Source organism: Myotis brandtii, unplaced genomic scaffold (genome assembly GCF_000412655.1).
Source record: "Myotis brandtii unplaced genomic scaffold, ASM41265v1 scaffold3914, whole genome shotgun sequence".
Taxonomy (NCBI): Eukaryota; Metazoa; Chordata; class Mammalia; order Chiroptera; family Vespertilionidae; genus Myotis; species Myotis brandtii.
The window spans coordinates 89,199-97,731 of record NW_005365007.1 but is presented as its reverse complement, the minus strand read 5'-3'; the positions used below and the strand labels follow the sequence as shown (position 1 = coordinate 97,731).

The window sequence follows — 8,533 nt, the reverse complement described above, 5'->3', positions numbered from 1 at the left end:
TTGATGTGAGAGAGACACTGTAATTTTAAATTTATACTGAATAGCTCTCAAATGTGTGTATTTACCAGTCACCAGGAGTAAACAAATGCTCACAGCTGGGGAGTGGCTCCCTGTATGTGGAAAATCAGCCAGCAACTTTAAAACTGCTGTAGAAATCAGTTCAGTGACAACAGAAGCAATTAATGCATGGGATGCAGTGTGGTCACGTGCTAATCATTCCTTGATTACCGGTGGTGCCACTTGGATTCAAGTATGTAGACTATATTTGTAGACATGTAATATGTATTTATGTGGTAAGATTACTACAGTGTTGTTGTTTTTTGAACATAAGGCCTATTTTGTAAAATTGGTTCTAAATAACAGTGAATTAATAACAAAAAATAACCTGTAAATTCAATTATAAGCAAATCTTGGTTAAAAGCATTTTAAAATTGACAGGATGTGAATTTTCACATATGACATAAGGACAGGAACTTTTTGTCTATCACAGCCAAAGCCCATTAAATCGTGGTCGCCAAAATGCAGGATTTACTGTAGTAAACACCTGGGACAGATTTTCATATTATATTAACCATTTAGTAAGTGGCTTATTGAGGTACTTAACACTTTCCTTTATTCACTACTGTCCAAAATAGTCTCACTAATATTAATAGTAAATATGGCACTGTATTTTACTATAAGCTATCTTACAAGAGATAAATTTTATTCTTTGCTTTTTTTGTAGGCAATAAACAAATTCAGCAGTTATCCACTGTATCACAGTGTTTATGAAATGTATGGATTGGTGGAAAAGTGTTATGATCCACCTTTTTACGTATCACCATGCCATGGCCCAGGTGGGAGGAGGGATGGTATATGAACTAGCCAATTCCGTCATGCTCCCTTTCGACTGTTGAGATTATGCTGTAGTTTTAAGACAGTATGCTGACAAAATCTACAACATTTCAATGAAACACCCACAGGAAATGAAAACATACAGTGTGTCCTTTGGTATGCTATACGTTTTCAGAATTCATTTTCTGTGTGTTTCTCTGAATCTCTAAAATATGATGACCTACCTGAGGTCCAGTTTTATTCATTGCTGTTCTATATGATCAAATATTTTCTTCATGTCTATAAATGTATTTTTATTTCACTCATGCTTATCTTATAATATACAAAATGTAAATACCTTGTAAAATACCAAGAAAACAGTTTACTTCTTTGTTTTATTTGCTTCAGCTGTAGAGCAATACCATTAGGTCCCAATTTCTCTTTCAGACTCACTCTTTTCTGCTGTGAAGAACACTACAGAAATTGCTTCTAAGTTCAGCGAGCAACTGAAAGACTTGAATAAAAACAAGTATGTTTCACAAATACAATTTAAGTGTATAATAGATAGTCTTAAAAAGAGATTCAAATGGACATTTTTATTGAAATATCTTTGTAAGTTTTTGGTGCTTCTGACCCTTCATTCTAAGCATATAGGCTGCCATGTTTCTCAAAGAAAGACCCACTTCTGACATCCTGAGTGGCAATGGTGCTGCTGAGAAATGCTGGTGCCTCCTTCACTTCCAACTCATTAGTGCAACATCTCCAGCTGACCATTGAAGGGTCTCCACTGTGTGACCAAAGCCTTCTCTAGCTTTCTCTTTTGTGCTTTCAGTATCTGTTCATCATACTTCAGCCAAACGCTCTTATTCCTGAACACACCTTCTCTCTCTCTCTCCTTAAGGTCATTATCTCCACAAAGAGTTATTTTTTCACTTCTGCCTGGGAAAATTCTACGTATAACAAATATTGTAAAGCCATCATTTTAGGATTAATTCTGTATAAAGTCACACAAATAAAACCTAACTTGAACATATTTTTAGATGAGGAAAAGTAATATTTAAACATGAAGGATTTTTTAAGTTAGAATTTTGTGAGTGAACATCTATGTTATCTTAAACACCTTATGATCACACAAATATCATATACTTGGGTATCAATGCACAATTACATAGAAAGAGCCCTGCATTGAAAGGTTGCTGGTTTGATTCCTAATCAGGGCACATGCCTGGGTTTCAGGCTCCATCCCAGGTAGCAGAGATCTATGTTTCCCTCTTTCCCTCTCCCTCTCTCTCTAAAATTCAATAAAAATCTTTTAAAAACTACATGGAAATATAAGAATAGATGGTCTGAAAATAAGCTAGTGCTCTATAAGGATATATTTGTAATGAAGGATACATACAAGATCAATGGGGAAAGAAAGACATATTCAAACATAATGTTGTATAAGTTTCTTTAGCAACTGATAAGTGAATTCAAGGTCTCACTTCACATCACAGTCAAACATAAGTAGCAGGTGTGGAAGAACTCTTCAGTCAAATTTTAAAATTGGGAGTTAACATTTCAAGTTTACAAGCCACAGGGAAATGATAATACAACCAGATTTGAGAACAATGCAATGGTTAATTATATGAAACCTAATTATCAAATACAAAGGTAAAAGAGTGGAGAACCTCTTCTGAAGTCCCTGAGGGACAGGCTGTCTCCACACTATTGCCAAAGGATGGGAGAGGGTGGAGCTCACATTGTCCTAAGAGTTCCTGCTTCTCCCCGCCCCCCTCACCAAAGACAGTTCCTCTTTTCTTGTGTTTTTCCACATTCCAGCAAATGTGGAAAGGGAGCAATATAACCATTATAAAAATATTTTTTTTGAAAATTAATAAGAAAATCCAAAAGCTCAAAGTTGGAAATACTGCTGGCCATGTCCATTGCCAAGATAAACAAATCTAAAAGAGGATGCTACCTGTACAGAAAAAGATGTTAAAAATATTAAAATTCATTAATAATTCAAAAATACAAATGAAAATAATGTTCTATTATGTGTGTATCAAATTAGTAACTATTTTTTTAAAAATATATTTTTATTGATTTCAGAGAGGAAAGGAGAGGGAGAGAGACATAGAAACATCAATGATGAGAGAGAATCATTGATTGGCTGCCTCCTGCACACCCGCTTCTGGGGATCAAGACCACAAGCCAGGCATGTGCCCTTGACTGGAATTGAACCCAGGACCCTGCAGTCTACAGGCTGATGCTCTAACCACTGAGTCAAACCAGCTAGGGTTAAATTCTTAATATTAACTCTAGAAACACAAGAATTCAATTTGAAAGGCTTTAGAAAGAATTCCTTATGAAGGTGCTACTATTACGTTCTTTGTAAGACTGGTAATTAGAGCACTTTTGATATCATGTCATCATTTCACACCTGACCAAGTGCCTGGATAATTGGCCAGCAGTAGCACATGAAATTGTGGATAGATGAGAGTCTCATACTCATGTTAATTTAAATGTAGTAAATAGCACCGGTTTCCCATTTAATGAAATGCAGTTTCTTTTACTATTCATGGGAGCATTAAGCCTTTAGGTTCCTGTTTGCCCCCAGACAGAGAAGAGCCACTCAAGTGCCTTTGTCTTAACACCTTTGAGTTTTTGTCAGGAGCTAAAACACTGGCTGCAGTATCACCACCGGACTCCTTATCCAGATGCCAGTAAGAAGGTGTCAGAAGGTTCTTTACTCTGTTCTTTCACGGCTCAAATTCACTTGACTAGTCACAGGTAGGGAGATAGAAATGGGGTAAAAATTTTGCAACTCACAATAATTTTGTACCCAAATACGCTAAGATTATTAGTGTAAGGCAAGGCAGAAGCGTGAGCCAGCAGTCTGCTCTGAGGAGGCCTTACAGCTCTGAAGTCCTGACAAAAGCCATCTCAGCGGCCCTGTGTCTCTGTGTCTCCAGCCAGGTGCGGCGCTGACCCATGAGCCAAGCTCACAGCAAGGTCACCAGGCTCTGGCAGTCCTTGGCAATGGTGGCACCCCACTCCTTCAGTGCCCACGTGTGGCATGGCAGTGGTCTCTCCAGCAGAAACCCCATGAAAGTCAGGAGCGCCAGCACGGGGCCCCATTTGGGGCCTGGTCAGTGTTGAAATAGTTCCTGCATGGCCTGCACCACCAGCTCCACATGGATTCTTTGATTTGGGCGATAGCAGGTCCAGGAGAGCTGATAATACTGTTGAACCTGGGAGGCGATGGAGCAGATCACTGCAGCCACAGGCATGCACAGCAGCCCCAGGGCAGTGGCAGGCCTCCTGGGGCAGCACTCCAGGTAGTGGGTCATCTGCCAGGGGGTGCATGACCTCAACTCGTTCTCCATAGCCTGGCATCTAATCAGTTCAATATTCATAATTCAATTCCAACTCCCCCCCCTAAGGGTGAGAGAGTGTGTGTGTGTGTGTGTGTGTGTGTGTGTGTGTGTTCAAGTTAGGAGATTAAAAACAACAGGAATAAGAACATAAAGCCAAGCCACAAAGAAGTATAGAATGAAAGTGCATACTGTTAAGATTTCTACCCTTGAAATTCAGTCACAACCATCAGATAGAATGAAATCTATTACCAGGAGAAGCAAAAAATATCATAATAATAGGACAAGAAGATTGCAAGTTTAGACGCAGAGTCAAGAGGATTATTGAACAAGAATAAATTAGAAGCATGTGTGGATCAGGTCACAATAAGTGTTAATCTCCATAGTATATTAACTCAGAGTTGAAAGGACCCTATACCAAGTAGACACTGCTCAGTCTGACCCATGTCATCAAAAATGTTTTGATTGCTTTTTTTCATAGTTATTGAAGTTTAGACAAGATTCAGGGAAGCTCATCAACACACTGCAAACTTTTGATCTATGAAATCATTGTGCTCTATGATTTCAGAATTTTTCTAAGTCACTTCAACTAATTTATGCTTCAGGACACCGGTCCCATGACCCACAATCGTTATAGTTTCAGACCAATAACTCAGCACCCATAGAGGGTACTGCTCTTGAGTAGTAAATATGTTGTCAAAGTCATTCAAAACCTTCTTGTTTTGTGAAATGTTTCTAACTTAAAAAAATGTTCACAAAAGACAACAGTTCTTTAAAATAAAATATATACACACCAAGTGCTTATAAAGCACTTCAACCTAATTTTCTGACAGAACTCAGAGTTTGTTATTTATATAAGAAAATATTTATTTTTAATTGCCTTATAAGAAAATATTCTCCACTATAAAAAGATTTATAATCAAATAATGAATTCAAGTGCAGCAGAGAGGATTTTTAGGGTAGTGAAATTATTCTGTATGATACATTATGGTGATTAGATTTCATTATAAATTGTCTAAACCAATATAATGTACATTGCCAAGCATGAACCCTAAGGTAAACTATGGGTTTATCTATGGGACTCTGGGTGATAAAGATGTGTCATTGTAGGTTCATCAATTATAACAAATATACCACTCTGATGGGGGATATTCAGAATAAGGTGGTCAGTGGCCATATGGGAAACCTCTGTATTTTTCCCTCAATTTTGCTGTGAACATAAAACTGTTCTCAAAAGTCTATTTGAAAAAAAAACCTATGCAAAAGACCTATTGTAGTTAATATATTTTATGTTTAGAGTGAAGGGTCATTGAAAGTCATACATGGTCACCTTATAAAATCAAGCAATGATGCCGAAACCGGTTTGGCTCAGTGGATAGAGCGTCGGCCTGCGGACTGAAAGGTCCCAGGTTCGATTCTGATCAAGGGCATGTACCTTGGTTGCACACACATCCCCAGTGGGAGATGTGCAGGAGGCAGCTGATCGATGTTTCTAACTCTCTATCTCTCTCCCTTCCTCTCTGTAAAAAATCAATTAAATATATTTTAAAAAAAAACAAGCAATAAATCAAACCAATTGATCTCATTATCTATCACCAAATGTTGTTTCCATTTTAAATAGATTAAACAATATGTAAATCCAGTCAAATAGAGGGACTCCTGTTTGCGCCTACCATAACCTCATCTCTGGTTAACAGTGTAGTCTTTCCAAAATGTTAAGAAAATTGTCTAGTCTTCGGAAATTCTACAGAAGAACTTAGGAATGAAATTCAGTCCCCCACATTTTCCAGAAAATAAAGTCCCTCACTGGGGGTTAGGAGGATGCCAAGTTACATCCTCCAGTGAATCATGCTCTATAAAGCAACCAGGCTGGCTAACTTTGACAAAGTTTCCTCCAAAACTATTACCATAAGATCGTTTATATTGGCCTTCTGTGGAATTTAGAGAATGTGGGTTTCTACTCACCCTCTCTTACTCAGAATACTTGAAATTATTCTGTCAGTTAAGGATTTCATACAAGGTGTCCCCCATGTGGATGGGTGGTTTGTCTAACTAACTTGGTTTTGTCTAGTTGGGTGGTCACATGCAGATCTTGAGCACTTGAAATGTGAGAACTCTGAATTGAGCTGTGTTGTAGGGGTAAAATGAATGCAGAATATCAAAAACTGTAGGAAAAAAAGTAAAATATCTCATTAATATTTTCAATAGTAACTATATGCTGAAAATATTATGTTTTAGATGTATTGGGTTAAATATATTATTAAAATTTATTTTAAATGGTTTTGTTCTGTGGCAACTAGAAAATTTAAATATACATATGGGGCTCAGAATATATTTCTGTATTAAATTTTACTATTTAAATATTTAAATGAATTAAGCATTAGGTTCTATTTTATTAAATCTTTTCATTAAATCTGGCATGTCTCCCAAATTGTTTGGTGTTTGTCTCATCCTCCTTATTATACAATAATTCTCCGTGGGGAGAGGCCTCAGTTATCCTATTTTGGTTCATCCCAGACACATAAAACCACCCTAAGGTGAAAACAAGTGTTTCATGTAAATGGGTTGATTGTGTTAAATCAACTGGGAATACAGGTAGTGGAATGAAATTCTTCATATTATCTTCAAACCCTTAAGTTTGTAGATGTAGTTTAAAAAATACTATTTCAAACTTACTGATTCACAGCTCATAGTTATGTGTAAATAAAAATCTCTGACAAGCCCTATCTGGTTTGGCTCAGCAGTTAGAGCCTCAGCCTGCAGACTAAAAGGTCCCAGGTTCAATTCTGGTCAAGGACAAGTACCTCCATTGCAGGCTTCATATTCAGCTCCTGTTCGGGTGTGTGTGGGAGACAACTAATTGACACATCTCTCTCACATCCATGTTTTTCTCTCTGTTTCTGCCCCTTCCTTCCACTTTCTATAAAAATCAATTGGAAAAATATCCTCAGGTATGGATTAAAAAAATATGACAAAAAAAGAGGAGAAACAATTATGTTTTCATCTTGGAAATACAAATAGGGTACACCGAGTTTACTTTTGAACAGATTACAGCTTGGCATTTATTTTATTTTTTAAGGTATAATTTGTTACACGGTGCTGTATCCCATTATAATTTGTCTTGAGGCTTAAAAATATGAAAGGGAGCTAGATTCTCTAAGAATCTAAACAAAAAAAAAAAGAAAGAAAATTAATCAGAGCATTTAAAAGAGGGGCTATAATGCAAGGAATTGGTTATACTGGTGAAGAAAGAGTTGAGAAGCCAAACAAGAGACAGGGAAACAACCAGACACTAGCATCAGCGGGAGATACTACCATCCTAAAGCATGAAATAAAAATGTAAACGTATTACCAGCCCTCAAGGCCAAAATTCAGGAGGGAACCTGGAACTTGAAGGAGATGGTGCTCCAGGTAGAGAGAGGGTGGAGAAATACAGTGCTTCTCCCTTCCTCTCACCCTCTAATGTCCTTCCAGTGTGCGCTAGAAGCCACTTTGTGAAAAGCTTGGGAGTCTCAGCCTGTGCTGACGGGCTACCTGTGATAAGGAGCAAGGAGGTGAGGAAAGAGGCTGAGCACATACAAGTCCCAGCCAGGCACAGTCCATCCTTGTTGGCACAGCATTTGTTCTCCTATGTGGTTCCCTTGCAACTGCATGGATTAAAGGAAAAACAATGATGGAAGTATATTTTTGGAAGTACTTCTGAGTAAAATTAAGGATGCATCCAAACAAAATTTTGAGTTGCAATTAAAGCAATGCTTAGAGAAAAATGTGGGGTCCTAAATGAATATATTATAAAAGAAGAAAAGCCTATCTCAAGGAGGTAAAGAAAAGCAAATTTGCCCAGCCAGCATGGCTCAGTGGTTGAGCGACGGAATATGAACCAGAATGTCATGGCTCAATTTCAGGTCAAGGCACATGCCCGGGTTGCAGGCTTAATCCCCCCTGTGGGGCATACAGGAAGCAGAAAATGAATGATTCTCATCATTGATGTTTCTATCTCTCTCTTCCTCTCCCTTCCTCTCTGAAATCAATTTTAAAAAAGAAAAAGAAAAGAAAATCCATGCCAAATAAATTAAAAATAAAATTATAATCATAACCACAGGAAACACTGAAATTGAAAAAAAATGCAATAGATAAGATGAAAAATTGGCTCTTTGTATAAATCAATTAAATTGATAAACATCAGAGAAAAAGAAGGTGTTCAAATCAAGAACATAAGATCAATAATAAGAAGGCAAACATTAATGAGGTAATGTGAGAATTTTATGAACAATATTGTGCCTATGCAATTGAAAATTTAGATGATTATGAACATATTCTTTGAAAAACACGTCTTACAAAAGCTATAGCTACATTGGGTTTCA

At 37.3% G+C, this 8,533-nt stretch overlaps 1 pseudogene; it reads right to left on the bottom strand.

Annotated features, from left to right (window-relative positions):
• Positions 1-3,707: 3,707 nt before the first annotated feature.
• LOC106727230 lies at positions 3,708-4,191 on the bottom strand (annotated as a pseudogene).
• Positions 4,192-8,533: the final 4,342 nt, after the last annotated feature.